The sequence below is a fragment of the Apodemus sylvaticus genome, chromosome 5 (genome assembly GCF_947179515.1).
Source record: "Apodemus sylvaticus chromosome 5, mApoSyl1.1, whole genome shotgun sequence".
NCBI classification, from domain to species: domain Eukaryota; kingdom Metazoa; phylum Chordata; class Mammalia; order Rodentia; family Muridae; genus Apodemus; species Apodemus sylvaticus.
The window spans coordinates 52,015,746-52,024,558 of record NC_067476.1 but is presented as its reverse complement, the minus strand read 5'-3'; the positions used below and the strand labels follow the sequence as shown (position 1 = coordinate 52,024,558).

Genomic DNA, 8,813 nt, shown 5'->3' with positions numbered 1-8,813 from the left:
CAGACAGCTATGTCATCGTCTTTGTTCATTCGTTGTACTTAGGAAGAAGAAAAAGACAGAGTCAAGACCAGACCTGTCATAGAAATGAAGTTTCCTGGACAGTCTTATAGGTAATCTTCCCAGAGCAGCCTAAGGCAGTGTTACCTGTGGGTAAGGAGAATGGGAATTCCGACCCATCCGACTCACTCTCTGCAGTCTCCTGGGTAACTTGCTGAGCCACCCAGGGCTAAGATGGGATGAGAGACCAGGACACCCAGGGCACAGATAATTTGAAGGGATGAAGGGGAGATTAGTGGCAAAATCTGCAGGATTACAAGAAGCCACGAACTCCTCCTTTTGGCACAAACATTCATAATCAGAAATGTAAATATGCTTCGTCGCATGTATTCTTTGTAAGATCTTTTTACAGAGGCCGGAGAGATATTACTGAAGACACCGGGATTTTAATAGTCATATGCCATATGACAGTCACCCACATTCTCATACTTACTGCCTATGAAGTTTAGCAGTCTCTTATACCTCTTATTTTCACACTGCTAAACGTGAGATTCAGCTTAGGGTTCTTTTTTTTTTTTTTTATTCACTTTACATCCCAATTGTTCCCCCCACCCCCACAGCTAATGATTCTTAGTTAAATACACATGCCTTTCTTTTCTCAACACCAACCTGCTTTGTCCAATTGATCTAAAGAAGAGATATTTGATGGCTCTGCTGGAGCCCTGAATCTTTCCCAAAACAGATAGACAAGCCAGAGGCAACCAGCAGTACTTCTAGACAGTACAGAGGTCCACTCCAAACACACCTGGATCAGTGCTTTGACAGGACACATGGGAATGCATGAGCCATCACCTGCCCCTCCCCCAGTCCACACAAGAGGTTGGGAGGGCTCTGGAAGACATCTGGGAGAAATGGACTTGATTAACAACAACAGCAAAAACGGTACTTCCTAAAGCAACACTGCTTAAGATGTCTGCAGTCCATTTGTGTTCCACTGTGATTTGGCGTGTGTGTGTGTGTGTGTGTGTGTGTGTGTGTGTTGGAATGTGCCATCCTCTACCTGGCTTTGAGCTGTGGTCTTTCCTGTTCTGCCACCGTACTGCATACTGCAGGCTAGCTGGCCTGGGAGCCGAGTGTCCTCTAATTCACAGTCCTCTTATCCTTAGCGTAATGAGTGCTGGGATTACAAGCTTACAGCACCACATCCATCTTGTGGTCTTCCATCATGGCTGTCCTAAGGGAGTTATGAATATCTCCAGCAAGTTGGTTATGAATCTTTGGTTAACATTGTGTGTGTGTCTGTGTGTGTGTGTGTGTGTGTGTGTGTGTGTGTGGTCAGAGGACAACCTGAGGGAGCTAGTTGTGTTCTTCCAGCATGTGGATCAAAGCCAGGTTGCCAGGCTTGGCGGCAAGCACCTTAACCCACTGATCCGTCCTGGCAGGCCATTGGTAACCTGTTACACACGCACCAAAGAAGCAACTTTATGTCTCTGCTTTATCTAGTAATAAAAAATTGGGAATATATTTCATCTGACAGTTTCATTTCCACAGTTATTTCTTGTATTGTAAGTAATGGTCAAAAATAGATTGAAAATAGTTTCAAAGCCAAAATAAGATGTTTGCTTGTTTCTTTGTTTGTTTTTAACCTCAGAGCCTCAGAAAAACAGTGAGCTAGTGACAGTGAAGGGGCAAACTCTTAAGGGAGTCAGCCGTGTTTGTAAGGTTCTGACTGAGAAGAAGGAAGATGGATAGAGGAAAGAATGTGAGGAGAGAGAGCTGAAGAGATGGCTCAGTGGTTAAAAGCACTGGCCGTTCTGTTAGAGGTCCTGGCTTCTGTTCCCAGCACACATATGGCCGTTCTCAGGCATCTGCAACTCCAATTCCAAGGGAATCCAACTCCCTCACCTGGTCTCTGAGGGTATTGCATGCATGTGGTGCATAAAAATAACATGCAGAAAAACCACACACACACAGAATAAATAAAATCTTTATTTAAAAACAAGGGGCCAGAATGCTGCCTCAGTGGTTAAGAGCACTTGGTGCTCTTGCAAAGAGGACCCAGGTTCATTTCTCAACACCCACATGCAGGTTCATTGCCTCCTTGGACACCAAACATACATGCAAGCAAAGCACTCATACACTCTAACAACCATCATCTAAAACAACAACAACAACAACAACAAAACCTCTGTCACAGTCAAAACAGAAAGCTTTGGTCTTCCTCCAGGAACCTACAGCTGTGTGGTTTTAGATAAAAGTTGTACCCTGTTCACCTGCTTCCTCTCCGTGAAGAGTACCGACACAGAGAGCTGGTGAGCATTAAATGAGATGGCACGTGACGTGACGTGACGTGACGTGACGTAATGTGACGAGATGTGATTTCCTCAGGACGGTGCCCGGGCACAGAGAGCGCTGCACCAATCTTTGCTCTTCTCACTGTTTTGTTGATGGGAACCGGACCAAAGCTACCACTAGGTCAGCCATGTTCTTACCCTCCGCTTCTGTCTTCTAGTCACATCCCCCCCAAAAAGGTCTCTGACGGTCTCAGCTAGCTTCTTCCATTCTTACCCTTCATCTGATAAACTGTCCAAGCTATATGGCAGCCGCTCTTAGCCCCATCAACATACTAGAACACGCAAAGTGAGAGGCACCAACCTCAGGCCTCACCTAGCTGGATGGGACAGTGACTTCCGAAGACAGAGAAGGTCCGCAGTTCTCACTGTGGCAACCACCAGCCCCCCAAGAAGCCCGACCACTCTCTCAGGCTTCTCAGATAGCAGACCCAGATGTGGGAGCCGGACTCCACTGTTTCTCCCCTCCGACCCTTCTAGAAAGCTCTAAGGACAGGCTTCTTCTCCACTTTGCTTCCTGGTATAGCCGTGCTCATACCCTGTCACAGGGGAACTTTCCCAAACATTCAAGTGGAGAGTGAGCTTTCGTGTGGAAAGTAATGCACTCAAAGGAAGTTTTGTTTCTTTTCCCCGTTTGCTTAATTTGGCTGGCTTTAGTGTGCCGAATGAAGGTTGGGCAGTCGCATAAGAATGCAGAGAAGATGAGTTCAGGAATCTGAGTGATAACATCCGGACTTCATGCTTATGGTTGCAAATGCAGAGACATCTGTCATTTGTCAGCCTCTCAGTGGAGCAGGCACGCAGCAGCACCTGCCTGGTCAAATTCTTTCAGCTTTGGGCCATCTGAGTGTGGGTTTTGCTGACACCACATAAATTTCGTCTCTCTTTAAAGGGCTCCGCCTGTGAGGAACAAACACAGGAATAAAGACCAGGAAACCACATAAAATATGGGCTTCGGCTCCTATTAGCTAGCGTGAGGTGAGCGGCAAGCAGAAACAAGAGTCCGGGACAGAGAGGTCTCATCCTAACAGGCTTCCCAATAAACAAGACTGCAGCCTAGATAATGACTGAGGGGTTGGTCCACACAGCTGTGGAGGACATCATCCTTCTGCAGCACTCCCGTGTGACAGGCTGCAGTGAGATGCCTCTGTTGTTCAAGAACTAAGCTGCTGAAATGGCAAGTCCCCTTCCTTGGCTCAGGGATACTCCAGGGGTTTCAGTTACTTTATGAATGGAAGTAAAAGTTAGAGAACTGGGACGAGAAATAGGTGTGTACACATGGCTGGGAGAAAGAGAGATGGTGTCAAGGTCTGAATATGCTCCACCCAGGGAGGGGCACTATTTGGAGGTGTGGCTTTGTTGGGAGTAGGTGTGTCACTGTGGGTGTGGCCTTTAAGCTCCTCATCCTAGCTGCCTGAAAGCCAGTCTTCTCCTAGCAGCCTTCAGATGAAGATGTAGAACTCTCAGCTCCTTCTGCACCCTGCCTGCCTGGATGCTGACATACTCCCACTTTGATGTTAATACACAGAATCTCTGAACCTGTAAACCTGCCCCAATTAAATGTTGTCCTTATAAGAGTTGCTTTGGTCATGGTGTCTGTTCACAGCAATAAAACCCTAATTAAGACAGATGGGGAATTGGAATTGGGGGTGCAGAGCTTGGGACAAGTGTCTAGAAGTTTCGGACATGGCACAGTGATGGGGTCCCAGATCACAGAACAAGCCTACCTCACCGTTCACTAAGAGAAAAAAAAAGCCAAGAAATGAAGGTGTCCATAATCAACTCTATTATGAAACTAATGTCTCAGTTCTACTGTCTTTTTGTGACAACATAGAGGTTATAAAGATCTATCAGGCTAGAAAGGACAATGAGACAAACTATGTGAAAACTTAAACTTACTTACAAGGAAAAAAGGCCTAGGTCTAAGGTTGGCCCGGCTCTGTGGTAGAACACTGTGGCAACCACATCTGAAAACAAGATTTAAGGAGGGAATGGAAGAGTGTATAACAGCTCGATGAACAGTACTGCGTAGAGGAAATGGTAGAGCTAGGACTTAGGGTGGGGAGTTCCTTCATATGGCTGAGGAACATCAAGGATGCCCAGGCTGTTGGACACAGATATTGACTGCCTAAAAGTAGCAGAAAAGGCTCCTACACATTGGATTCGTCCCCCCCCCCCCACACACACACAAAAGACAGCTAATGTTCAAATAAGTTTGACCTCTGGAGTCTCTATATCCTGGCTAGTCAACAAATGATCTAGCAGCAGGTCTCTGTGGTTGTCCACAAAGCTAAGATGTCCTCCCCGAGAAGGTGACCCTTGGCATCCTTGCCTGAGCACCTCTGTGAATGGAACAAGCAGCTGCTCCGAGATTTTTTCAGCCAAGGACCGCATCCCGCTCCCCTGCCTGCACTCCTGCACAGCCTAATTTGAGAAAATCAGCACCAAGAGCCACTCAAACCAAGTCCACCATACATGACTCTTGTGGCATACATAATACTTAGGAACTTCAGGCAGACGGTCCTGCTTCTTCCTCAGCAAGGACGAGAGTGGCACAGGCCGGGAGAGAGGGCACAACTGAGACCGTTCCTCCTGACTCTCTGAGTGTATCGGCCACACATGTCTTCACTTAACATGAAGCTCATACGCTTCTCTGCCCTGCCCTCATCCCCACCCCATTCCTCTTTCTTTTCAAAGGAAGACTGGAGCTGTATTTGCATTCTTACCGTTTTAGTGGATTGTGAATAAGGAGAGAAAAACGACCCAAACAATGAAAAAATTAAGAGCTTCTGAACAGACTGTCTTCAAACAGTCTCCTGAGAGCCATTAACTGATTAGAAGGAAGGAAATGGGGTTGGGAAGTGGGTTGGCGCAGCGAACCCCCACCCCCACTGGCCTTTTTATAGGTTCTAGAGGAGTCTCTTGGATACTGAAAGCCAAATGCACCGAGATAATTACCTTTCAAGCTAACCCTATAAAAACATCATCAAGACTGGTGGGTCCCAGATGTGGTAAATACCAGTGCAGGAATTTGGGGAAGGGTGTGCTCCTTTTCTGGATCCTGACCTGCAAGCTAGCTGCCGTTGGAGGGAGACTTCAGCCCCGTGCCAGTCAGTGTCCAGGCTCTGCGCCCAGAACCAGTCTCTCCACTCCCAGAGGAAACAGCCTCGATGCTTTGTGATGTTGATAACCTAATGAGTGATCATTTTATTTGTTCTATCAAGAGTTGTAGTTCACATTTTTTATTCATTTTGTACAATAGATGCTATGTGATTCTGAATGCCAGAAACTTAATTGGATTATGGGAAACCATGACAAGATCCAAAGGTTTGTGCTAGTGTACTTCAGTGAATTTTCCTAGGATCTTATCAAAATAGGAAAGTTGAGGGTCAAGCCAGGCTGTCAGAGACCCATCCTGGTATAAGCCATGATAAGGCCTTTCAGATGCTCGCCCTATCCCCAAGGTCCTTTACATTGGGAGGGAAAGGATAGGACCTCACATGTAGTAGGCAAGTGCTTTACCACTAAGTCACAGCCATAGCCCCTCAAGTTAATTTTAAATAAAGAACAGGCATATCATAAACATGACTGATGTGGGTTAAGCACACCTATCAAACTGAAGAACATTGCATCATCGCCATCTCGGTCCACCAAGGAGAGGGCCACCAGGGGTGTGCGTGTGTAAGCCTGTGTGTATGTATGTGTTACATACAGGGACACACATGCAGATCTAAACAGATAACAGTATGTACATCGCTTTTAAAAAGCAATAACGAAAACAACACACTGTGCTTGTTTTATGGTCCAGAATAAGACAGCATCAGAGCCAAGAGGAAAAGTGGTTAAGACCTATTCAAATAGAGGTGGCCGTGTCCTTGGCTTAACGTTGTCGCCTTGCCGGTAAACTCTTACCCTACACACAGCAGCTTATAAGAGGACACAGAGCTGCTTATAAGAGGAATGCTTCTTTTACAAAATGTTCTGTGTTGTTCAGCACAAACCCTCTTCTGCTGGCGTAGGTGAGTGAGTTGAAGGACCCTTTAAGCTATCATCAAACTGGAAAGCAATTGAGTCTTGATGTCTACCAATCATACATTTAGTAGTCTCCCAAATCTGCCAAGGCTCATGATGACACCTAGTTATAAATCACAGACATAAATACAGCAACCACCAATAAACTCGATGAAACAGATAGCAATTTGGCCTCTGCCTGATGACTGATCGACCGTGCTGGTCTGCTGTGAGCAATCTCCTTTGCATATTCCACGTGTTTGCTGGCCAGGCTGTCCACACAATTTCCTGGTTTCCTTGCTGCTAGAGGTGGTTGCGGGTATCAGGGATGAAGAGGAATGTATCTTCTTTGTAAACATCTAGAGGCAGAGACATAGGTAAGACAGGGTCTTCCTTGTAGGGATGGGAAATGGTGCATTCATGCCTGTCCTGCGTCTCAAACATATGTCCCACTACCTTGGCACGCGCGTGTGTGCACGCGCACGTACACACGCGCGCGCGCGCGCGCACACACACACACACACCGTCTCTGTTAAGTGTCCAGTGTTCACTCAGGCCTTGCAGCTCTATCAGAGAGAACATTGAAGACAGAGGCCCTTTCGTATGTATTAAGTTCTAATCCACAACACAGTCAAACCTGTTATATACTTCATCAGCTGCAGAGAGGGATTCACCGGCACCAGGCTAGAACAGAACCCATTCCACTGGGTTACAGGGTGGTCACCCTCTCCCCTACTGTAAACAGAGGAAAAGAAAAGCCACACACCTGGGTTAAAGATTCTTCAAGGCCAAGTGACTGACTGGGATCATAAAGAGTTAGAATGTTCCAGACCCAATTACGCAGAGCTATTTTTAGTTCCTTTGAAAGCCATCCATTGCCCACTCCTGTGTATCTGACCTAACATCCTGTTCTTAGCAGAGCACAGCTTCCACCAATCCAAAGGCCAAGCCTGTCATCAGATAACATCTGAATCCTAAATCAGTGCTTACTTGTGGTCTCCACAAATGTATTTCAGATTGGACAAACGCTTTGATTTATGACTTTTTGTTGTTGTTGTTCCATATCTAATGAAGTGTCTGTAACCACTTCCACGGTGGAATATGTCATTTGTGAGATAACCTGAACCCGTGTTTTCAGGCTATGGTCACCCATGTGTAGCCCACCCCCACCCCATCCCCATTCCCTTGAGGTAAGGGCTAGAGAGGCTTTACATCCAACACATTAACACTGGAACCTGCAGCCTGTGATACTGTCGGGGCTGCGACACGAGGCTTGTTCAGCTCCACACTGGCCTCATGTTTGTGTGGCCTGTCCTTGTCTTCATCACGTTGACAGACAGCTGCTCTTGTCGGGCTCACCTCAGCTCTGGACTGCTGCAGTCAGTGGGGCTTCAGGGCTCTTTCCCAATGGGATCTGTTTCATCTCTAGCAGAATAGCTGCCGGACCAGGATGAAAACAGTGTTGGACAATTTGAAACTTTCCAGGGACTCTTAGGGATTCACACATCCATTAACACCTTTAGCAATTTATTCCTAGATGAATGGACTTGCCTCTTCCAGAATCTTGTTCTCTAACTGGTTATAAGATATAAACCCAAATAACTTAACGTGTCACTCCAGTGTCTCTTCTCTGGGCTCAGAATAGACGGAATCACAAGTCTTCATTTTGCAGGAAGTCCTGGCAAGCTCCACAGACCTATGGGCTACAAAGTCCCCACATCCCACCATCTACCCACCCACCCAGGGGCTTTCCTACCTGCACACTCTGGATGGGACATGGGTCTGCACAGCAGGGCATATGGGCACAGCATCTCTCAGTCCTTAGGAAGGCACAGCTGTGGTGGAGCCTGAAGGGACGGCCCCAGGCTGCCTGCTCTTTAGCCTTGGCCTTCCTCTGTACCGTTTCTTCCTCTGAGATGCAGGGCAGCATCTGAGCCCGCGGACACTTTCTGGTTTTTAATAATGCACAGGCCGTTCCTTTCAACCCCTGGATCTCCACGGATGCAGTGTGCCTCCTGGGTCTTCCTGGCAATTTCTTGATAACAAGTGCTGCCCAGATGTCAGCTGACGTCACCCTGTCCTTCGAGAGTTAAATAAGGTTGGCCAGAGCCTGTTGGCACACATCCCACGGGAAGTTGACTGGCCTGGGGTTTGTAGTTACCTTGTTCTAATGGCCTGGGACTCCCACATATCCCGTCTCAACAGCTGCTTTTTTAGCTGGGGGCTCATGCCAATCAGGCTCTGGCCTTGGCCTTAAAGAAACCAGTTAGATAATGTAAGAGAGGGCATGGTGGATTTTGCTCTGAGAGGGCTCTATCTGGCATCTTTCTGATAGGACAGTGGCTGACGTGGAACTGCTGTTCCAGGGTCCAGCTAGGAAGCATGGCAACTGAAGAAGTCAGTAACCTTCTTCCAGCATGGTGCCACCATCTTTCCTTTCCCACCGCTGGAGCA

At 47.1% G+C, this 8,813-nt stretch overlaps 1 long non-coding RNA gene across 1 annotated transcript; it reads right to left on the bottom strand.

Moving 5' to 3' along the window:
• Positions 1-2,008: 2,008 nt before the first annotated feature.
• LOC127685454 (uncharacterized) lies at positions 2,009-8,370 on the bottom strand. Its single transcript, XR_007977875.1, has 3 exons — positions 8,116-8,370; positions 5,415-7,796; positions 2,009-3,248 (listed from the first exon to the last, which is right to left on the bottom strand). It is a non-coding gene; the product is annotated as an uncharacterized LOC127685454 (long non-coding RNA).
• Positions 8,371-8,813: the final 443 nt, after the last annotated feature.